At 40.7% G+C, this 25,038-nt stretch overlaps 1 protein-coding gene across 2 annotated transcripts in view; it reads right to left on the reverse strand.

Moving 5' to 3' along the window:
* The window catches only part of CGA (glycoprotein hormones, alpha polypeptide), a 69,704-nt gene that overhangs the window by 3,972 nt on the left and 40,694 nt on the right, over positions 1-25,038 (reverse strand). Inside the window, exon 1 of one of the 2 annotated variants that reach the window (XM_043438923.1) lies at positions 13,356-13,426. The exons of the other annotated variant lie outside the window; for it this stretch is intronic. The gene's annotated coding sequence lies outside the window, so the exon portion shown is untranslated. Of the gene's footprint in view, positions 1-13,355; positions 13,427-25,038 lie in introns of those variants that run through there. 2 annotated transcript variants of the gene reach the window in all.

A 25,038-nucleotide genomic window follows, 5' to 3' on the forward strand; every position in this document is an offset into this window, starting at 1 on the left:
AGATAAGAGACAGAGAATCAATTACCTGTGAAAATACAATTCAGAACACTTAAAGAATTAACACCAATTTTACAGAATCACTTTTATAAAATGGAAGAGGGAACAGTTCCCAACTCAATTTATGAGGCCAGGATTACCCTGACACAAAAGCCAGAAATATACAGAACAAAGAAAGAAAACAAGAGATTGGTACATCTCATGAAATTTATTTTTTTATCTCATATTTAGATGGGAAAATCCTAAACAAAATAATAGCAAATTGAATACAGTAATGTATAAGAAAAATTATTCAACACAACCAACTGGAAATAATTCGCAATAGTCAAGACTGGTTCAATATTTGAAAATCACTCAATTGTAATCCACCATATCAAAAGAATAAAGAAAAGGACCATATGATTATAGCAATTGACACAGGAAAGCTTTTGACAAACTCCAGTACTCTTTCACAACAAAGACTCTCAGCAAACAAGAACCAAAACAGTTTTCTCAACTTGATAAAGACTGGATAAAGAGCATTTATAAAAACCTACAGGTAACCTACAGATCATATCATACTTAAAGTGAAAAACCTAATGCTTTCCTCTGAAGCTCAGAAACACAGTGAGGGTGCCCATCCTCATCACTCTTATTCAATATAGTACTAGACATTCTAGCCAGCTCATAACCACAAATTTAAAAGGAAGAAGTAAAACTGTCCCTATTTAGAGATGATATGATCATCTGCATTTAAAAAAACAAAACAAGGAACCTACAAAAAAGGTCCTGGAATTAATTAGTGAGTTCAGGAAGCAAGATTGAATGACAAGAACAACATACAAAAATCAACTACATGCCTATATACTAAAAACAATAATGTGGAAATGAATTAAAACACAAATACTATTTATACTCACTCCAAAGAAAATAAAATACTTAAGTATAAATCTAATGAAATATGAACAAGACTTGTACGCTGAAAATTACAAAGTATCGATGAAGTAAATCAAAGAAGACCTAAATAAATGGAGAGACAAATCATGTTCATGGATTGGAAGACTCGACATAGTAAAGATGTCAGTTCTCTTCAAACTGATCTCTACGCTTAGTGAAATGTCCATCAAAATCCTAGCACAGCTTTTGTACACACAGAGAAGTTAATGATTACTGAATGGCGAAGGATCTGGGACAGGTGAAGCAATTTCAGAAACACAGAGGGAGGAGACAGACTTCCTGGTTAAGCGTTGAGTCTTACGATGTTATAACGCAACTGCAGTAATCAGAATAGCATGATATTAGCAGGAGGACAGATACCTGGACCAATGGGACAGAACAGAGAACCGAAACACAGACTCTACACAAATATGCCCAGGTGGCTTTTGACAAAGATGTCAGAACAATTTAACAGAGGAGTTCGACTTTTCCAACAATGGCTGCTAAAACAATTGGACATCCATAGGCAAAACAAATGCAAAAGCAGGACATATAAACAAAACACCTCAATGTAAATCTCACACCTTAGATGACCATTAATTCCCTGGGGTGGGGGGAGGAAGGCTCAAGAGGGAAGGAATACGTGTGTTCTTGTAGCTGATTCATGTTCTTGGGCAGCAGAAACCAACACAACATTGTAAAGCAATTATCCTCCAATTAAAAATAATTGTTTTCAAAAAGTTAAAAAAAGAAAACTAATTCAAAATGGACCACCCATTTAACTGTAAAATGTGAAATCATAAAATTATTAGGAAAAAAATTGGGGGGTCAGGGTCTAGGTGAAGAGTTTTTAGAGTAGACAAAAAAAAACTTATAAAAAGAAAATTGATATATTGGACCTCATCTAAATTATGAGTTAATTCTCAAAGAGGACGAAACTACAGGATACACACTTGGAGAAAACATTTGCAAGCTGCTTATCTAACAAAGGACTAGCATTTGGAATATATAAAGAACTCTCAAAAGTCAGTAGAAAAAAAAATCCAATTGGAAAATGGGCATTGCCCTGGAAAAGATATATAGAACCCAGGGATCAAACCCAGGTCTCCCACATTGCTGGCAGATTCTTTACCAGCTGAGCCCCAAGGGAATCCCGAGAATACTGGAGTGGGCAGCCTATCCCTTCCCAACTCAGGAATTGAAACAGTCTCCTGCATTGCAGGCAGATTCTTTACCAGCTGAGCTACTAGAGAAGCCCATATAGAAGGCAAATTAGCACATTTAAAATATTCTACATCAACCATTAGGGACATGGGAATTAAAACCACAATGAGATATTACATACCTAACAGATAAAATAAAAATAACATCAAGTGGATGCAAAGAAACAGGATAATTCAAACTTTGCTGGTTGGAAATATAAAATGGTACAACCTCTGTGGAAAATAGTTTGGAAGTTTCTCATAAAACCATACATGTACTTACCATGTTAGCCCAACAGTTACACTTGGGCATTTGTCTCAGAGAAATGCATACTATGTTCAGGTAAAATTTGTACACAGAAGTTCAGAGCAGCTTTACTTATAACAGCCCCAAACTCAAATGATCCAGATGCCCTCCGGTGGATGGAGAGGAATGGTTGGTTACCAGAGAACGTGGTGTGGCAGCAAAAAGGAACACATTATTGATAGACATGCAACTTGGATGGATTTCAAGGGTATCATGCCGAGTGAAGGCTGCATACTGCATGATTCCATTTATATAACACTTTTGAAATAATAAAAGCATAGAGGTGGAGAATAGATGAACAGTTTTGAGGAGTTAGTATTGGAGAGGGAGTTGATGGGAGTAGATAAGTGTGGCCATACAGAGATGGCATGAGGGAGCCTGTGGCGACGGAAGAGCTCTTCATCTTGATTGTGACAGGAATACACTAAAATACACTCGGGGTGAACCTGCAGAGAAACACACACAGCACTGATGAAATCCAGATCAACTGCGGGCTGCACCAGCGTCAGTTTCCTGGCTGCCCCTTTGTCCTGTCGTTACGGAAGGTACTGTCGCGGGGTTTGTGGTGTGTGTGCTCACTGGTTCAATTGTGTCTGACCCTTTGAGACCCCATGGACCTGCCAGGCGCCTCTGCTCGTGGGATTTGTCAGGCAAGAATACTGGAGTGGGTTGCCATTTCCTCCTCCAGGGGATCTCCCTAACCCAGGGCTCAGACCCTCTCTCCTGTGTCTCCTGCATGGAAAGGCAGGTTCTTCACCCACTGAGCCACCTGGGAAGGGCTCCTGGGGAGCTAGCTAAGAGCACTCAGGACTTCCCCATCTATTTTTCTGCAACTTCCTCTAAATCTATAATTTATCAAAACCAAAAGTTTCTTTTAAAAAAAAAAAAGACATTTCAGAATGAGTCTTAAAATTTCACATGATTCAAAACTTGTGGCTATTTTTCATGTGGATTGACATAATAAGACCATGTTTTTGCCAGATGTTTATATAAACCCATACATCTTATAAGAATAATTTGTCAGACAGCAGAACTAACAGTTTATAAAACAGAAAGCAGACTATGTACACATTGGTAAGGCTAAAACATATGTATGTCATTATTTCTACCTAATCTATATACTTACGCCTAGTATTTAGGGGTTTTATTTCTCTTCATCCATGATTAACACTGAATAAATATTGTCCTAAGTCAGTGGCTCTCAACAAGTGATCTGAGGATCCTAAAGACTTTCAGTGGGTCTGGGAGGTCAAAATTATTTTCACAGTACCAAGATGTTGTTTCGGTTTTTCACCCTTACCCCTCATGAGTGTTCAGTGAAATATTCTAGAGGCCATATAATACACAATACTGTAACAGAGAGCATAAAGAAGCAGGTGAGAATGTAGCTGTATTCTATTAGCTCAGTGCTGTTTAAATTTTTGCTTAAAGGTAAAACAATTCCATTCTTCCCACTGACTTTTTTGTTTTGGAAATTGTCATTTTTTAATAAATATATTTTATCTATGCTAACATGTTTTTTAAGTTGTTTTTAATTGAATGAATATTCTAAAACTCATAACATAATCTCTAAATCAAAAACTATTAATAAATATAAGTTCATTAAAAAATTCTTTGAGCTCTTCAATAATTTTTAAGATCTTAAACTGTTTCTAAGATTCAAAAGTTTGAGAACAACTTCTTAAGTGATATACAAAGTCACAGGGAAAATATCAGAATTGCAATGGGTTTCCTTTTTAAACTAGTATCATTTTCATGCTTTGATATTGCAGCTCATATATTATGAAAATTCAGCATTATGCAGCGAACAATTATATCAGAATTAATTCAGAGAGAAGCGCTTATAACAAGATGGCAGAAAGCGAGAGCATAGTGCTGCTGCACATTTTAGGCTTTGCTTTATGCTGAGGAGAAGATTTAAAAAGCAGAACCAAGTCACCATAGCTTCAGCTTTTAATAACAGAAATGGCTTTGTCTTCATTTTAAAAAGAGATGAGATTAACCAAGCAAAAAGGGATTAACTCTCAAATTCTAGGTGTTTCTGAAAACATTTTAACAAACATTTTCATCAGTCTAATCACCCTGAGGTCTTTCTGTTTGGGAATTTGGAAGAAAAACATTAAGATCCAGGGCAGGAACAATAATTATGTTCAGCTGGGATTTATGCGATTTTGCAAAAAATGCTTGATCTAAATCAGATATACTAATCTCAGCCTCTCCATATTCTGAGTGAGGACACTGCAGGCATCAGACTCTAGACGTCCAATGCCACAGTCCATCTCAACATCCACTCAACATGCCCTCCCCTCCTGCCCCATCAAAATAACATGAGGCCAAGGAAACGTGTGTGTGCTCAACTTGACCTGTAAGGCCTTTCTCCCGTTTCTTAGCCCATCCACCTCAGACTTAGTTTAAGGAGCTGCCGGCCACCAGGTTCATGATGAAGGTTTCATCCTACCTCAAAGGCAGAATAAATAACTCTCCACTGCATTTACCTATACTTTTGCTTATGATTTTTAGATAAAGTTCCTCAGTCTGTCCTGAATACTAGCCAGTTACGTACGTTTGTCTTTCCATCCATGTAAAGCTTCTTAAGGGTAAAAACTGTGACCCCAACCCACCCCCTTTCTAGCACAGGCCTAGAGTAGATGCAGTCTTATTGTACCATGACTGTGTGCATGCATGCTAAGTCGCTTCAGTCCTGTTCAATATTTTGTGAGCCCATGGACTGTAGCCCGCCAGGCTCCTCTGTCCATGGGATTCTCCAGACAAGAATACTGGAGTGGGTGGCCATGCCTTCCTCCAGAGGATCTTCCCGACCCGGGGATCAAACCCATGTCTCTTATGTCTCCTCCTTTGGCAGGCAGGTTCTTTACCACTAGCGCCAACCGGGAAGCCCCACTGGGACTTTAGATCAGTGATAAAATCAATCAAGGCTTTCTTGTGTAGAGCTGTCATTCATCCTGAGGAGCAAGATAACTCTTGAATGACAACTTAGAATAAACGTTTAGTTAAATAAAATATTTTCAGATAATAAATTCATTAGAGACAATGTAGTCTCACTGGGCTATAAAATTTGTAGCTGGCTAATATATGAATGTGTAAGTGTTAAACATGCTGCAGGCAGGAGTCATTTTAAGAAACGATATATTAAAAAAACATTAAGATCCAGGGCAGGAACAATAATTATGTTCAGCTGGGATTTATGCGATTTTGCAAAACATGCTTGATCTAAATCAGATATACTAATCTCTGAAGTGACTTAGCACGCCCGCATGCATTTTTGTGGCCGTTTTTGAAAAGTTCACCTGCCGTAGCAGTGAAAACTTAGGGACAATAAACAATGAAAAGGCTTCTTTTTGCAGCTCCTCCACTCTATTTTTATCAGAAAAAAAAAAAGTGTTTATAAATTAAGGTGCCAGGATTGAGAAATCTATTGTCCTAGTCTATCTATCCTATTATTAAAAGGCTTCAAGGCAAATTAAATGTACATAGATACATAAATATTACATGTGTATATTTACATATGTAATGTGTGTGGATGTGTGTATATTTGTTTGTACATGCATGTATGTACATGAACACATATATATGTACATAACATATATAAAAGATTGTTCCAAGATGACAAGTCTTTGGTACAACATGACATCCTGCCTTTTATTTATCTGCAAAGATGCTGTCATTTCTACCCCCCACAGCCAGAGAGTGAGGTTTTCAATTTTTATGAAGGTGGTAATAGATGGGGTGACTCATCCATACTCTTCATACTGGGAGGTGCAACTGATTCATAGCACACTTTTGAGATGACTAGTTAGGAGTAAAAGCATAATTCTGTGTTAACAAAACAGATTAAATCTAACTGATTTCTAGAGGGTTAACCTAAGGTTTCACCTCATTAGTCCCATCTAGCCCAGCTGACAACCAAGAAGAAGAAAATAGGCTGCCTTCCGTGAAGGATCGCTAATGAAAGGGACCCTTGAAAGAAAAGCCTTTAATCCCCAGCACACTGCCTGGCACGAGACAGGGATTCACGACATGTTTGTTAAACTGAAGAGAGGTCTGTAAGTTTCAACATCTTGCCTGGTACGTGCATGCCCGTGTGGTCATTTCAGTCATGTCTGACCCTTTGTGACTCTATGGACTGTAGCCCACCAGGCTCCTCTGTCCATGGGATTCTCCAGGCAAGAATATTGGAGTGGCCTGTCATGCCCTCCTCCAGGGGAGTCTTCCTGACCCAAGGATCAAACCTGCTTTTTTCACATCTCCTGCATTGGCAGGGGGGTTCTTTACCGCTAGCACCACCTGTGTCTGGAACAGCGGATAGCAATAGTTCGGCTTTGATGAAAGATCTGAAGGTGGACAGTCGCAGGGGTAAGTGGAATGTTCAGCATCCTCCATCCTTTATCCCACCAACTCCCAGGGAGTGGATCCCCGAACAGGCTCACCTCGACCTCCTATCAACTGACCACCACTGTCTCTTGCTGGACGGCTTCTTCAGGGCTCAGGAAGCTCAGCCTGAGTAGCCTTGACTTCTCATTTTCTTTCTTCATGTGCTCTAGTTTCAATGAGTGCTTTTTTACCCTGGTCTTATAACAGATTTTGAATCCCAGGTCCAGCTGTGTGTGTATTTTGCAATTCCACGCTGCAGCCCCAAACCTCAATAATCCTCCAAGTTCTCAGTTCTTCCAAGTAGACATTGAAATTGCTCCTAGGCCCCAAAGTGACCTTGAAACCCAGCAGTGCATTCACTAATGGTCAAAGGATGGCTGAGAGGTCGGGGGGATGGAATGAGGAGACACTGGTTAATACTCCCAAGATCTGTCTCAAATCCCCTCATCCATTCTTTGATACAGATAATTAATATTTTCCCTAATATATGAAAATCTGAGCTTTGGATGATTTGACAGTTCAACATTATGAAACGCAAGATTTAAGGTCCAAGTTGAGCCTTTGAAAGATTTAAAGACTGAGTAAGTACCTGCTACATACCAGGCACTGGGCCAAGTATGAGTGACACAAATATGGGTAAGCGTCCTGCTCCCTGACCCAGACACAAAGCTGAGTAACTGTGCATTAGAGTGGCGAATTTGCAGATGTTGAAACATTTGATAAGCTGGGGACAGGAAAACGGAGAGGTGAAAAGCTAATGAGAACACAGAACACATGCTTCATGGGGACAAAAGCCATCACAGTAGTAAACAGATATTTTACCATTTTGACACTTGTTCTGGAGCTTCTATTTAGCAGTCCTCATCATTTCCCCAGTCTAACCACAGAGGCTGCAAATACTGTGGTCACAAATTGCTCCAGTATCCAGAGGAAAGTCGGTGAAGTCATAGAGCTCTGCAGCGGTGTCTGGGATGGGATTTCTGTTTATCAATTACTTAACAGTGCTTTATGGCTTCGCAAAATCCTAAAAGGGACTCCACTTACTTTCCACATGAAATGAAGAGAAAGAGCGAACAAAAAGGGGCGGTCTCAGAGACAAGAGACACATAAAGTACCCCGTATACAACTATACTTTGTAAACAAAATCAAACCAAAGCAAACAAAAAAACCAGGGGTTCCCGTAAAAACAAGGAGAACAAAAGATGGCCTTTAAATATTTTTTTAAAAAAGGAAAAGAGCAGGCAGTATTTAGAAGGGAATTGAAATGCTCATAGAATTATAAAAATTTCAATTCCTTTATGATCACTCTTGTAACAGTCATATTTTGAGAAGCTCCCTTTCTTTATTTTTCGTATTATGCTCTCCTTGTCTTTTATCCCTCAGTCCGGAACCCCTGCCCACCTCCCGCCCCATCCTACCCCTCTCGGTGGTCACAGAGCCCTGAGCTGAGCTCCTGTGCCATACAGAAGATTCCCACTTGCCATCTACGCCACACACAGTAATGTACATACATATATACTTCATTGGAGTTCTGACTGGCATTTCTCTAATAATGAGCAATGTTGAGCATCTTTTCATGTGTTTGTTGGCCATCTGTATGTGAGAAGCTTCTTTTCTTAACTGACTAAATTTAAGGGGCTTAAAATAAGATGTACACGTTCTACTTTAATTGTTATATTAAGGCGCTTCAGACTGTTGTCATAATTATGTAATTAAAATCTTAGCTCTACCATTACCCTTCTGGCTTTTCTAGCACATAAGCATTTTTTAACTTGTCTGCAAACTAAATCAGCAAGAAATTTAGATAGGACAAATTCTATGCACCATAAAAATACTGTTTTAAATGAGAAATTCAAATATTTGTTGTTTAAAACTACTCTTTTTTTTTAATTCAACGTTATTGCAGTTATAAATGCTATCAGGAACAAAACATTGACTAGTGTCAACTTATCACACAGAAAAGTAAAACATCCAGCAGCCAGAACAGGTTTACACAGAGCACTATTGTAGCAATATAAGAATCTTCCCTGTAACTTTTAAAATTTGTGAAAACTTTTTAATGTTTATTTGAGCTATTTTCATGCATTTGGCATACCAACTATGATTTCCATTTAAAAGCACTAAGTCATACAAACGTTGCCCTAAAGTCTCTCAACTGTGATACGGGCCTGAGATTGTAGATTTCTCATTCCCAGCGCCCTGCTTTATAAGCATTATTTTCCTGTGATAAAAACAGAGCAGAACTGCAAAAAGCAGTTCCCTTTTCGTTTATCACCCCTAAGTGTCCTCCGCTATGGCAAGTGTACTTCCCAAGACACGGACACAAAAATCTCTCTCGGTCTCTTCACTCTGCAGCGTGACCTTGCTACTTCCACATCCAAAAGTGGTGTGTGTGTCCTTGTACCCCACCGCTCTAGGCGGGCTCCGTGACTACTCACGCCGAGAGAAGCCCCTTACCCCAGGCCAGCGCCGCGCCAGTCGCGGCGGTAGCCCTGCGCGGACCGGGCGTTCCTGCTTCCCGTGTCTTAGGAGCCCGCTGCCACGTGGGAAGAGCTACAACGCGGAGACCACCCCGCTCCGAGAAGGCTGTGAGCCGCGTGGGCCAGCCCTGGAGAGTGAGACGCCACGAGGAGAGAAAGAGGCCCAGAAGTAACGCGTAAAGCAGCCCTCGGGATGACCCGCCCCGGCAAGCCTTCGGAGGACTCTGGCCGCAGTCACCGTCAGACCACAGATGCGTGAGAAGCGGAGAGTAAGAACTGCCCGAGGGCTGCCCTGCCGGCCTGGTGGTTAAGACTTGGCCTTCCAGGGCAGGAGCTGCGGGGTGGGTCCCTGGTTGGGGAGCTAAGATCCTACATGCCTCGCAGCCGAGAAGCCAAAACATAAAACAGAAACAGTAGTGTAACATACTCAATAGACATTTAAGTAAAAACTGCCCAACTGAGCCCAATCCACCTGCAGAACCTTGAGAGATAATCGTAACTTTCTGTTTTACCCACTAAGCTTTTCAGTACTGTGATGCACAGTAATAGGTAACCAGAACAACTGCCCTCTCTTGTAATAAAACCTCTCCTCCAAGGTCTGAGATATGGGACCCCAGTCTTGTCTCTCCTCTTTCTTCTGGTACTTTTCCTCTGCGGGGTGTAATTTATCTAACACACATTCAGTTAACCAATTAGGGAGAAAAGTGTGAAAAACTTGGAGTTAGCATTGTTCACAGTATCTGTCATACTGAAATCAGTAATAATAATAATTTCCACTTTAAAAAGAAAACCTACCATTAATTGAGTACTTGTGTCTGTCTGCTAGGTATTCTTTTGAGCACCTTCAACACTCACATATATTTAATGCTGATGGTAACACTGTGAGGTATTCATTTCATTTTGGCAGATAAAGAAATTCCATAAGTGAAGTAACCCAGGCAAGTTTATAAAATTCATCACTGGCAGAGCTAAGATTTTAGAATGTCTCTTTACAACTCCAAGCTCTGAATCCCATATTCCTAAACTGCCTTCAAATCTTTATATTTCACAATGAACTTCTTAAACTGTTTTTTCAGGTGATATGCTACAATTGCTAAGTTGCTCCATTCCTGTCCGACTTCTGGCAGTCCTACAGACTGTAGCCCACCAGGCCCTTCTATCAATGGGGATTCTCCAGGCAACAGTACTGGAGTGGGTTGCCATTTCCTCCTCCAGGGGATCTTCCCTATCCAGGGATCGAACCCGTGTCTCTCATGTCTTCTGCATAGGCAGGCGGATTCTTTACCACTAGCACAATCATATACATAAATAAAACACTGACGTCTTTTCCTTTAGAGCAACATTATGTTGTGCCAGCTTAAAGATCATTTGCTTGTGTAGTTTTTTATTTTGCATATGTTTCTGACTTCACCTTCTTCAGAACAACCTTAAGAAAGGGATTTCATTCAGATAAAGAGACAATTTATATCTGATCAAGTAATGAGAACTACTGTATGATTAATGGGAGTGAGAAAAGCAGACAATCATTGGCTTTTTAAAAAACATTTTTTTTATGTAAATCATTTTTAAAATCTTTGTTGAACTTGTTACAATAGTGCTTCTCTTTTACATTTTTTGGTTTTTTGGCCTTGAGGCATGTGGGATCTTAGCTCCTGGACCAGGGACAGAACTCATACCCCTGCATTGGAAGATCAAGTCTTAACCCCTGGATCACCAGGGAAGCCCCAAGCATGAGGTTTCATATCCATTCTCTCTACAGTTCTATAGGGAAAGCATTATGGCACCTATTTCAGAAAAGTAAAAGGATTTGCCAATATCATCTGGAAAGTGAACTGATCCTAAGATAGTGCCCTTCACCTGCCTAAAAGCACACAGGTAATCCAAACTCTTCAGAGCATTGATTTAAGCATGGATCACGCTGTTGTCTTTTCAAATTCAGTTCCTAACACTGCCCTTGATTCAGCTCCCACTCCAGCCTCAGCCCACTCTCAATCTCTCTCCCTCTCTCCCTTGCAGACCCCAGTGAACAAAGAATACTGGAGCCTTTCTATAGTGTTAGCTCTGAGGAATCAAGGAATTAGCGGATTCTTCTGTACAATATTACAGTGAGTGTAGTCAACGCTATGGTCTTTCTGGTAGTAACATACGGACGAGAGAGCTGGACCATATATAGAATGTGAATGCCAAAGAAATGATGCTTTCAAATTGCCGTGCTGGAGAAGACTCTTGAGGTTATCCTGGACATCAAGGAGATCAAACCAGTCAGTCCTAGAGGAAAACAACCCTGAATAGTCATTGGAAAGACTAATGCTGAAGCAAAGAGCCAACTCATTGGAAAAGACCCTGATGCTGGGAAAGATTGAGGGCAGGAGGAGAAGGGGGCAACAACAGAGGATGAGATGGTTGGATGGCTTCACTGCCTCAGTGAACATGAGTTTGAGCCTACTTCAGGAGATAGTGAAGGCCAGGGAAGCCTGTTGTGCTGCAGTCCATGAGGTTGCAAAGAGTCAGACACAATTTATCGACTGAGCAACAACAACAACGGGCAATGCTATAATGTTACGCACCAAGACCAGAATTTGCAAGGATCATAAGTTGACAGTAAACTACGCTGGGATTTACAATCTATAAAAATGGAAGTTTGGTGCTATAGATCATGCTGTTCTCAATGGAAATATGAACTGATTCCTGTACATTTTCTCTTTGTAAAAGCAGAATATCTTGATCTATTTTTTAACAAAATGCACATTACCTTCTAATTTTACTATTTTGTCTCCTAGCTCTTACTTTGAGTTTTAATGTAAATTTGAGAAATACACAATAAAACTGAGAATTTGTTCTGGAACATAATAAATTGCTTTTCTAACACTGTTCACATGCTACTATCTTCGGCAAGAAATGGTGAGAAATATGACTCAAAATTCCAACAACTCTATGACTGCAAAAAAAGAAAGAAAAGGGGAAAAAGAAACTTAAGCCAAAGTCAAAGTTAAAATGAAGACACATAAACTTTTCATAAATGGTGATTGTTCTTATCACAAAAATAACTCAGGACTATAGCTAAGTATTAGAATCAAAATATTGGGTGGCCAATATTGTGAGTAATTGAATTGGTGTTAAGTCAAGTAATTATTTAAAAGACATCTTCAGAAGCTTAAAAATATTCCTCTGTTCTAATATAAAATATCTTCTTTTTGGATGGAGAGAGGATAGTAGAATTTAGGAAAACAAAGTTCCCATGAAAGTGACATGAAGCTTCTGTATTCCTGTGAGACCCACGTAGTGTCAGCTCATAATTCTTCTATTTGCCCAAATCCTGTTTCTCAAAAATAATAGGGGGGTGGGGTGGGGCGGGGAGAGCACTAGCTCCCATTCTAAGTAGCACTGATGCAAATATAACTTTTAGCAAACATTTATGGAAACTCTCAGCAGAACAAACAAATTTGAATTAGCCAAGTGATGTTGAACTGCAAGGTCCATCAGTAACAGTGGGAAATACTACTGACACTTATCTTCCTGGCATTCTATGAAAGAGGAAAAAGGAAACAATGTTGTTCAAGAGATTTCAGTGTTACAATTCAAGTCTACCCAAGAACATCTATTTGAAAAGATATGCAAAGCTATGGTCATTCTGCTGAACAGGTGAGCTGGTTTACCACTGACCAGCTTGAATACAGCTAAGCGTCATTTAAAATCCGATGACAAAACAGTATCACCAACTTACATGAGGTCTACTCTCCCCCTGCCTGACCCCTGGAAGACACTGAAATGGATGCCTTTCAAATGACATCCAATATTTCTTGAGAAAAATTTTTAGTTACTGACAGACACACATCACAGCAGGAGACAGTTGGTTTCTGGCTTCAGTTAGATAACATCTTAGCCTGTGATCACAGACCACAATTTTGCAGACTTCCTCCCAATTCAATCATGAGTGCTGAAAGGAGAATGCGTAAATGCCTGTCTCTCTTCTTACGAGGGTTTATGCACAACCAGCTCCCTTGTGTCCTCAAATATTTTACCCCTCAACTAAAATCCCACAAATTATTTCATTCATATTACCGTCCTCTGGATTTTTTGCAGAATGTAGTCAGGGCAGTTGATTGTGGATCTGAAGAAGAATTTTAGCTTTGTCTTGTGATTTCTCAGCAACTGCTTTTATTAAAGTCCTCACCTGCCTTATATACCAGCAGAGTCATAAAAGCTGCATGTTCCCACCTGCATCTAAGCCCAGGGATCAACAGTAAATTCCACCCAGTGATTGAATGGTACTTCACATAATTACCATGACATCAATTTGATCTTATCTTGTTTCAGCCCTTAGATTATTTTTTGTTTTGAGCCATTTTCAGGTGGTGTTGACTGCAAGGTCAGCCTATGAAACATGAGTACTCTGTTATTTTCTACATAATTTTATCAAGACTTATACACAACATCCTGAAAGTTGACACTTTCCTATAAACAAGATCCTACAAGTATTATATTTAATTAGCTAAGTACCTGATGTTTACTTAAAAAAGCAGGGCTGTAAAATTCAGATTCTAGGTACAGAGCATTTCTAGCATTTCTAGCCTTACAACATTATCCCAGTAGAAAACAGAAAAAGACAACATACACGTATTTAGACTTTTCTAAAATTAAACATGCATCAGGCTTTAATAAGGATGCATGGGGAAGGCATAAGGCGGTGCTGAGAAGGACTGACTGCTTCCCAATATTTGTGCCTTTTCCCCCTCACTTCACTTTTGTAAAGCTCGGTTTTTCCCAAACAGAAAAATACTTCAATGTCGCAGCTTGCCAACTGTGGGACATCTTGCTCCAAGATTCCCAGCACACTGTATTCCTAAAATTCACCAAGAGCCTCGGGCTCCTATGAGGACTGCTTCTACCCTGCCTTTAGGGTTGTGATCCTAAAAGCCATCCCTGCCTCCGTCTACTCTGCTTAGGGCCATTTCTGTAAGAACTTGGACACAAACTACCAAGTACTTCCCCAGGGGAAGATCCCTGTAAACACAAAAGGTGATTCTCGTTTAACATGAAGAGAGGGACCAAAGGAAACAAAATTGTTCTGGGGCTTATTATCTCCAATAAGTTGATTTGTTTTGTTGTAGCTACACGATCCGGGAAACAAACTCACTCAGAAGGACAATGCAGATAGTGGGGTGCAGTTTATTACACCGGCGGTCCCAAGGCAGAGTCTCCTCTTAGCCAAGGACCCCAACCCGTTTCTGTGAAAACCTTATATACCCTAAGTGTACGTGCCCAAACCCACCTCCCCAAATTCCCTGAAACTAGTCTGAACAAAGGAAAAGAAAGATACAATCAAAGTTAACCCGTGATTCATATGCCTTAAGCCTAGGTAGTTAACAGTGGACAATTATCAATAGGCCTGTGGTCATACCCCAATAAGCATAATAGAATGTACGATTCTATTCAGTTACACAGATAATTAGGGTATTCTTTTAGGTGTTGGAGAGTCTAGGTACAAGCCCTGGGGCTCTTCCATCCTGGGGGCCTGGTTTTCCAGTTGGAATGCCGTTTCCACAGATCCTGGGCTTAGAACTTGGAGTCCACAGTCCTGCCGGAGACGCAGTCCTGCTTTCACAATGGAGCCTGTTCTATCTGCTTCCTCCTTCAGCTTCAGTTCTTCCACCTTTTTCAAATTTCTGTACTCTCCTTCCACAGTTTCTTCCAGTATCTACTCTATCCATTCACCTTTAAAAGATGAATGTTTTTTGGCTGCGCTGGGTCATAGTTGTGGGATGTGCAGGATCTTTAGCAGAACATGGGATCTAGCTCCTTGTTCAGATGAATATAAAATGTTCATAGGAGGCCAGGGATTAGACCCGGTCTCCTGCAATGGAAGTGCAGAGTCTTAGCCACTGGGCCACCAGGTAAATCCCCTATTCACGTTTTCCTGGTGATGATTGGTATCACCCTTCTTCATGAATTTCTGCCATGTAAATCCCAAAGTACTGGCAGTGTATTTTCAAAGTAGCAGGCTTATTTTGGAAACCTAGAACCTTTATAGCTTTAGGAGAAGAAAGCCTTTCATGTCTTGTGGGAAAATCCCTTTGCCCTCCCCCACCAAGTCATTCAGTCATTTCACTCTCCATTACCCTAGTCTCTCCCCTCCATTTGTGCTTTCTTTCAAAACTTCTTTCTTTTGTATCTGGAAAATTAAGTAGAATTTATGTTTCTTGTGTGATCTTATTAAAGTATTTTCATTTGGTTTATGGCTAATTATGGATTCCATTTTTATTCCACATATTTCTATGTAAGAATTAAGAATATTAGGGGATTCATATGAACATTTTATAGTGTTTTTAGAGCTTACAGTTTTTTAACACGATGTGGTAAAATAAACGATACAAAAGAGTTGTCAAAAATAATTCCTTCTGGGAGGTGGGTGGTAGGTACAAGCGGGAGGGGACATATACATACCTGTGGCTGCTTCTTGTTGATGTATGGCAGAAGCCAACACAATATTTTAAAATAATTATCCTCCAGTTAAAAATAAACAAATTAAAAAAAAAAAAACCAGTTTCTTCTACATGTGACCTCTTCCCAGCCCCAGATCCCCATTTCTCTACTTGTAGAGCTGTTTCCAGTTCCTTATATATGTTTCTACACATAGCCTATGTATACATCAATAAATACATTAACTGCCCATCCCTGTCCAAATTCTCCTTAAAACAATGAACAGAACATAAAATTGGAGGAAACTCTGCCTTTGTCCTCAGACTTTAGAGAAACATATTTCTGTTAATATAGTATAAATTATACTTTTCTGTACTTTTTAAAGTATAGAATACATTTTACTTTTCATTATAATTGGGGAAATTAAATTTTAGTTAACTGGGAAAATACAATTTTTATTTATAATTGGGTGAAGTACTATTAACAAAAACATTTTTAAATCAAACGATTTTACGCAGTTGCTTCCACGTATTATTGGCAGGACTATTGCCCTCCTGGCAGCTCTATTTCCCCCGTTCTTTGGATAACTTGTAGGGCTGGTGGGTGAGATGTCCAGATCTGTCATTCATTTACCGTTGCCTCTCAGTTGCTAAGGGGCTTCTCTGGTGGCTCAGGCAGTAAAAAATCCACCTGCAAGGCAGGAGACCTGGGTTCGATCCCTGGGTTAGGAAGATCTCCTGGAAAAGGAAATAGCAATGCACTGCAATATTCTTGCCTGGAGAATTCTGTGGACAGAAGCCTGGCGGGCTACAGTCCATGAAGTCGCAAAAAGTGGACACAACTTAATGCCTCACACCAGCCACCATCTCCGTTGCTAAAATCCGCAGTGCTAGTTACAAAGAGGCAGACTGGCGAAAACACTAGGATTGTTCCCTGAAAACTGGATTTGCCTCTTGGTGGATGTCGAGCCACTAGACGCAACCAAACTGAAGATCAGGGGAAGGAAGTATTTCTTATTACTTGCAGCAAGTAAGGAGAACACACGGCTCTTTCCCAAAGCAGTATCTCCCCAGAAGGCAAGATTGGGGAAGTTTTAAGTTAAGGGTATGTGCTTATTCATGAAGGAGCTTAAACTCAGCATAGAATTGGGGCAGAGGTCAACAGAGTCCTAACTTTAGTTGATTGAAGTCAGGAGGGTCAACAGGTATGCAGGTCAGGAAGCAACAGTTAGGAATGGACATGGAACAACAGACTGGTTCCAAATTGGGAAAGGAGTACTTCAAGGCTGTATATTGTCACCCTGCTTATTTAACTTATATGCAGAGTACATCATGAGAAATGCCATGCTGGATGAAGCACAAGCTGGAATCAAGATTGCGGGGAGAAATATCAATAACCTCAGATATGCAGATGACACCACCCTTATGGCAGAAAGTGAAGAAGAACTAAAAAGCCTCTTGATGAAAGTGAAAGAGGAGAGTGAAAAAGTTGGCTTAAAGCTCAACATTCAGAAAACTAAGATCATGGCATCTGGTCCCATCACTTCATGGCAAATAGATGGGGAAACAATGGAAATAGTGAGAAACCTTATTTTGGGGGGGCTCCAAAATCACTGCAGATGGTGACTGTAGTCGTGAGATTAAAAGACGCTTACTCCTTGGAAGAAAAGTTATAACCAACCTAGACAGCATATTAAAAAGCTGAGACATTACATTACCAGCAAAGGTCAGTCTAGTTAAAGAGATGGTTTCTCCAGTAGTCATGTATGGATGTGAGAGGTGGACTATAAGGAAGGCTGAGCACTGAAGAATTGATGCTTTTGAACTGTGATGTTGGAGAAGACTCTTGAGAATCCCTTGGACTGCAAGGAGATCCAACCAGTCCATCCCCAAAGGAAATCAGTCCTGAATATTCATTGGAAGGACTGATGTTGAAGTTGAAGCTCCAATACTTTGGCCACTTGACACAAAGAGCTGACTCATTTGAAAAGACCCTAAATAAATAAATAATGAAAAGACCCTGATGCTGGGAAAGATTGAAGTTGGGAGGAGAAAGGGATGACAGAGGATGAGATGGTAGGATGATCACCGACTCAATGGACATGAGTTTGAGTAAACTCTGGGGGTTGGTGATGGACAGGGAGGCCTGGCGCGCTGCACTCCATGGGGTCTCAGAGTCAGACACGACTGAGTGACTGAACTGAACTGAGGAGGGCCAATGTAATCATTTCATCCTTCACATGGGTGGGGCCTTGGTTCCTGCAGAACTCAGAGATATGTATGTGTTATTATGTATTGTGTATTACTACACATCCCTTGAGAAAGAACTAGAACGCTGCTTTATCCCTGCACTATCACTTGCCTTTTCTGTTTCTGCATTCCTTTGTTCCCTTAAGATCATTTATTACTTAATGACCCATACGAGAAAAGAATTTGAAAAATAATTTTTAAAAAACATTTTTTAATAAGAGTATTTTAAAAAGTGAGTCTTCCTTGGTGGTCCCATGGCTAAGAATCTGCCTTCCAATCCAGGGGACATGGGTTCTATTGCTGGTCTGGGAAGATTCCACACTTTGAAGGGCAGCTAAACCTCTGCTCCACAACTAGAAAAAGCCCATGTGCCACAACACAGACCCAGTGTGGCCACAAAAATACTTTTTAAGATTATAAATTACTGAGGCCTGTTTAAGGGCAAGCTTGTGGCCAGCTTTAGATCACAAAATGGCTTAGGTGAAAAATCACTTCTCTTATATCTAGAAAGCCATTCCTGGTTCTCTTTCTTTAGGGACCCCCTAACTTAATTGGTTCCAGATGACAAGGAAAATATCCATGCTTACTAGGCAAAGTCCTGAAAGCATGTCATAGTACAGAGTAGGTGTCAGGAACATCTTTTCATAGCAGTATGACGCAGTGACTGCAAGGAGATCAAACCAGTCAATCCTAAAGGAAACCAATCTTGAATATTCATTGGAAGGACTGATACTGAAGCCCCAATACTTTGGCCACCTGATGCGAAAAGCTGACTTATTAGAGAAGACCCTGATGCTGGGAAAGATTGAAGGCCGGAGGAGAAGGGGATGACAGAGGACGAGATGGTTGGATGACATCACCAACTCAATGGACATGAGTTTGAGCACGGTGAAGGACAGGGAAGCCTGGAGTGCTTCAGTCCATGGGGTCACAGATTTGGGTGCAATTGAGCAACGCAACAACCACAGCTATGTGACTCGGAGAAGTACATATAGGCTATGCTAAAATGCACAGATTTTTCCTAGTGACATTTTGTCATTTACACTATTTTTTTTCAAAATAACTACCTTTGTAAGTGTTTCATATACTCAGTTGATTTGTTTTATAAAACATAATTTAATCTTTCTAATAGCTAAGTATGATTATCATAAACATATTGCCTCAATCAGAAAAACAACTGAGGTATGTAAAATCCTTGCTTTTTCAAGTAGCTTTTGCTTCAGTAATTGCAAAGATGCATTACATGATTTTAAATTTTCAAGCAACACAGGAGTATTTATAAGGAAAAATAAGTCTTCCTCTTAACACACTCCCATTCCCAAAGGTATCCACTTTTAACAATTTCTTAATGTTTCCAGAAATTTTCTGAGTACATAAACACCTTTTATGGGGGGTTGCTGTATACAAATAGAAACATAATAAACATATTGTTGAATGTCTTGCCTTCTCTTTTTAAATCTAGCGATGTATCTTGGTGGTTTTTTCCATATCCAACTACACAAATCTAAACATACTTTTTAAAATAGTACCCAGTAGGAAATTCCTTGTGGTCTAGTTGTTAAGACTGCGTGCTTTCACTGCTGAGGGCCTGGTTTCAATCCCTGATTGGGGAAATAAAATCTGCAAGTGACTTGGTCAGAAAAAAAATAGTACAAAGAATTATGAATCATGAATTACTTAACCAGCCCTCTAATAAGTATTATTTGGATTATTTTCAAGTTTTTAACTATTACAAACAGTACTATAATTATTATCCCTGTTTTGGTTACATGTACAATTATAGTGCTAGGATACACTGAGAAGTGGAATTGCTGGATCAAAGAATTTGAGTCTTTTAAACTTATTTAGAGATTGCTCAAGTGCTCTTCTCCACCACAACCACCCCAAAGTTGATGTCATGAAATATGTTAATTGCTGTGAAATAGATGAAAAAGAGTATCTAATTTTTGTTTATATAATTTTGAGCAAGGCTAAACATCATTTCACACATTATAGATCATTTATGGATTATTTTTCTGTAACTACCTATTCAAAAATATTCCTCAAGCTGTTAATTTTATCTTTAATTTGGTGTATCTATTTTATATACAGTGGTTTGTATCTGCTAAACCCAGACTCCTAATTTATATCCTCTCTGCCCGTCCCCCACCACCCCGCCACTTTCCCGTTTCCTTTGTCTGTGAGTCTATTTCTACACAACACGATAAATCCACTATACTTCAGTTTTTTAAAAACTGATTACCATAATAAATTTACTTACTCAAAAAAAATAGAGAAATTAAACATAAATCATATCTTTAACAATCTGGTTGCTATAAATTAAAAGTATTGGGATTTTTCCCTCAATATTCTCTTTGACTTGTCATGAGCGTATGAAGACAGAACTCCTAACCTCAACTTGACTCTTGAATGTTGTGTAGCTGTTTCTTGTAGTCTGTACCGTGTTCCAGCTAAATCAGATTGATCAGGCTGTTTGTTTAAAATACAGATCCTTGGGTCCCATCTGGGACCTCCTGGATCAAATTCTCAGTCAGCTGAGCCAAAAGATTTGCATTTTCTGTACCAAAGCTTGCAAACCATGATTGTGCAGCACCATTTAGCAAGCCAGCCGTGTCGTCAAGGTGTAATACCACATGGTTCCCTCTGCAGCTGTCCCTGTAGCACAACTAAATTGAAAATGGTCGAGTCATTTATTCAGCTCTGCAAGCCTCCACTTCCCACCGACAGCTGGAACCCCAAGCCCCAAGAGTCTGCAATAAAGATAGCCCGAAGCACCAAACGACTATCCCCACGGTCACAGGCTCGAAGGCTGGCAGCAGACCGCTTCTCAGCGAAGATGAGGTTTTTAATCAGCAGGAGCAGGTAGTTGACTGACAGCCTGAAAGAACAACCTGAGACTGATGTCTAACCCACGCAGCAGCAACAAACTCTCCCCAGAAGTGATGGACAAGAAGCAGGCCAACTTGACACATGCTAACCACCGGAGAATATTCCCTGCTACTTCAGTCAAAACAGCATGGCCCAATCAATAATGCAAACATCCTGTTTCCCGGGCTAACAGACTCTGTCACTGGCATCCTCAGAGAGATAAAGAAACTGCTGCTACAATTATGCATAATCTTCCTCTAGCCTGAAATGTCAATAGAGGAGGCCAATAATGCTGCAGAGAAAGAGAGAGAAATCTCACAGGTGAAAAGTAATTTGTTTAACATTTCTCCTTTTTTTGGGCTTTGCACATACCTCCTCCCACTTGCATTTCAGAAAGCTTTCAGTAGTGGACTATCAATGAAAGGCTTCACAGAAGAAATGGGTTTTGTGCAAAAATCAAAAAAGAAGCAATTGAATTGATAGAGTGGTTTAGTTATATTTATAGTGCATGAGGTGAGAGAGAAATGAAGACCAAAGGAACTTCCTACCCTCATTCTGCTGAAGTCTTAGGGGACATTAGATGTGATGTGGGTTTGCCTAAATCCTCTCCATCCTGAAGGGCTTGGCTATTTTGCTCGGAGAGGTAAGGGTGCTACGTTCAGAAAATTGTGTCTTTTCCCTCTGTGTCTGTATCAATGGCCATGTGCAGATTCAGAGACAGTGAAGAACTTGGTGGGAGGCCATCATAGTAACTTTCATTAAGTAAAAGACACGTCCTTGGAATGTTGCCTTTGGTGGGTCACAGGTGCCCCATGATTCCCTCAATAAGCAGGGCCAGCAGTGTGGCTGTCCTGGTGTGAAATCTTGGCAGCAATTCAACAGAAAGTATGTTTAAAGGGAAAGAAGGAAAGTGAAAGTTGCTCAGTCGTGTCCGATTCTTTGTGACCCCACGGACTGCATAGTCCATGGAATTCTCCAGGCCAGAATACTGTATTCCTTTCTCTTCTCCAGCAGATCTTCCCAACCCAGGGGTCGAACCCAGGTCTCCCAAGTTGCAGGTGGATTACTTACCAGCTGAGCCACAAGGAAACCTTGTCATAAACATTGTCTTGACACTCTCGCACCACACACCTAACCACCCCAACCCCCAGGCTCTAGTTGAACAGGAGGGTGGAAGGATTCTGCCTAAGCTCATAGTCTAAATGCTGCCTAAGGGAATTCCCTGCTGACCCAGTGGCTAAGACTCCTTGCTCCCAAAGTAGGGAAATGGAGTTCCATCCCTGGTCAGGGAGCTAGATCCCACATGCCATGACTAAGAGTTCAAATGCTTAGTCCTGCAGGCCACCACTAAAGATCCTAAGTCCCACAACAGAGATTCCGCAATGCAAGACTGAAGATCCCGCATGGTACAACTGAGACCTGATGCAGCCAAATAAATAAATATTTTCTAAATAAATAAATGTAGAAGGACGTGCGCTCATCTTCTCTTTCAAGAACTACAAAATTGCAACTTACTGCTAGACAACCATTGAAAGGAAAATGTTGGATCACACCAATAAAAGATACCCCATGTCCAAGGGCAAAGAAGAAGCCCCAACGGGACAGTAGGAGGGGCAAAGTTGCATTTAGAATCAATGGCTCCAAGAAAGGCTCAAAGAAAACCTTGTGCACACCAAGACCCAGAGACCCCCCAGGGACGGAGCCAGACATGCCTTTGAGTGTCTGAGTGTCTCCTGCAGAGGCACGGGTCAGTGGTGGCCTGCCAGGGAGCAGGGGTTCTGGCTGCAGCAGGCCTGGGTCACTCAGCATTACCCACCACAGAGCCACCAAGCAGATGACCCACAAACTGCAGAGCAATTATACCAAAGAAATTCTCACACTGTTAAGAAAGTTCTAGGACCCATAACAGAGTTCCCAACCTGGGGATCCAGCAAAGGGCCTGAGAACCCCAAGGGAATTTGACGTTGGAGGCCAGTGGGATTTGCTTACAGACCTTCCACAGGACTGGGGAAACAGGCTCCTGGAGGCACAAACAAAGCGGTGTGTGCACCAGGAGCCAGGAGAGAGGCGCAGTGCCCCAGAAGAGACTGGGTCAGTTCTGCCTGTGAGAGTCCAGGAGTCTCTGGTGGAGGCGTGGGTCAACACTGTGGCCTCAGGCCAAACAACAGAGAGGGAACATAGCCCCACCCATCAACAGAAAATTGGATTAAAGATTTACTGAGCATGGTCCCGCCCATCAGAACAAGACCCAGTTTCTCCCACAGTCAGTCTCTCCCATCAGGAAGCTTCCATAAGCTTCTTATCCTTATTCATCACAGGGCAGACAGAATGAACACCACAATCACAGAAAACTAACCAAACTGATCACATGGACCACAGTCTTGTCTAACGCAATGAAAGTATGAGCTATGCCATGTAGGGCCACCCAAGATGGACGGGTCATGGTGGAAAGTTCTGACAAAATATGGTCCACTGGAGAAGGGAATGGCAAACCACTTCAGTATTCTTGCCTTGAGAATCCCATGAACAGTATGAAAAGGCAAAAAGATAGGACACTGAAAGATGAACTCCCCAGGTCAGTAGGTGCCCAATATGCTACTGCAGAAGAGTGGAGAAATAACTCCAGAAAGATGAAGAAATGGAGCCAAAGCAAAAACAGCATCCAGTTGTGGTTGTGACTGGTGATGGAAGTAAAGTCGGATGCTGTAAAGAACAATGTTGCATAGGAATCTGGAACGTTAGGTCCATGAACTAAGGTAAATTGGAAGTGGTCAGACAGGAAATGGCAAGAGTGAACATTGACATTTTAGGAATCAGTGAACTAAAATGGACTGGAATGGGCAAATTTAATTCAGATGACCATTATATCTACTACTGTGGGCAAGAATCAAAAATGATCGAATGATCCCTGTTCATTTCCAAGACAAACCATTCAATATCACAGTAATCCAAGTCTATGCTCCAAGCACTAATGCCAAAGAAGCTGAAATTGAACAGTTCTATGATGACTTAAAAGACCTTCTAGAACTAACACCAAAAAAAGATGCCCCTTTATTCACAGGGGACTGGAATGCAAAAGTAGGAAGTCAAGAGATACCTGGAATAACAGGCAGGTTTGGCCTTGGAATACAAAAAGAAGCAGGGCAAAGGCTAACAGACTTTTGCCAAGAGAACGCATGGGTCATGGCAAACATTCTCTTACAACAACATGGGATGACTCTACACATGGACATCACCAGGTGGTCAATACAAAAATCAGATTGATTATATTCTTTGCAGCCAAAGATGGAGAAGCTCTCTACAGTCAGCAAAAACAAGACTGGGAGCTGACTGTGACTCAGATCATGAACTCCTTATTGCAAAATTCAGAGTTAAATTGAAGAAAGTAGGGAAAATCACTAGATCATTCAGGTATGACCTAAATCAAACCCCTTATGATTATACAGTGGAAATGACAAATAGATTCAAGGGATTAGATTTGATAGATTGCCTGAAGAACTATGGACAGAGGTTCATGACACTGTACAGTGATCAAAACCATCCCCAAGAAAAAGACATGCAAAAGGCAAAATGGCTCTCTGAGGAGGCCTTGCAAATAGCTGAGAAAAGAAGAAAAGCTACAGGCAAAGGAGAAAAGGAAAGTTATACTCATTTGAATGCAGACTTCCAAAGAATAGCAAGGAGAGATATGAAAGCCTTCCTCAGTGATCAATATAAAGAAATAGAGGAAAATAATAGAATGGGAAAGACTAGAGATCTCTTCAAGAAAATTAGAGATACCAAGGGGACATTTCATGCAAAGATGGGCACAATAAAGGACAGAAATGGTATGGACCTAACAGAAGGAGAAGATATTAAGAAAAGGTGGCAAAAATACACAGAAGTACTATACGAAAAAGATCTTCACAATCCACTTAATCACGATGATGTGATCACTCACCTAGAGTCAGACATTCTGGAATGCAAAGTCAAATGGTCCTTGGGAAGCATCACTATGAACAAAACTAGTGGAGGTGATGGAATTTCAGCTGAGCTATTTCAAATCCTGAAAGATGATGCTGTGAAAGTGCTGCACTCAATATGCCAGCAAATTTGGAAAATGCAGCAGTGGACGCAGGACTGGAAAAAGTCAGTTTTCATTCCAACCCCAAAGAAAGGCAATGCCAAAGAATGCTCAATCCTTGGTCAGGGAGCTAAGATCCCTCATG

The sequence above is a fragment of the Cervus canadensis genome, chromosome 20, assembly GCF_019320065.1.
Source record: "Cervus canadensis isolate Bull #8, Minnesota chromosome 20, ASM1932006v1, whole genome shotgun sequence".
NCBI lineage: Eukaryota > Metazoa > Chordata > Mammalia > Artiodactyla > Cervidae > Cervus > Cervus canadensis.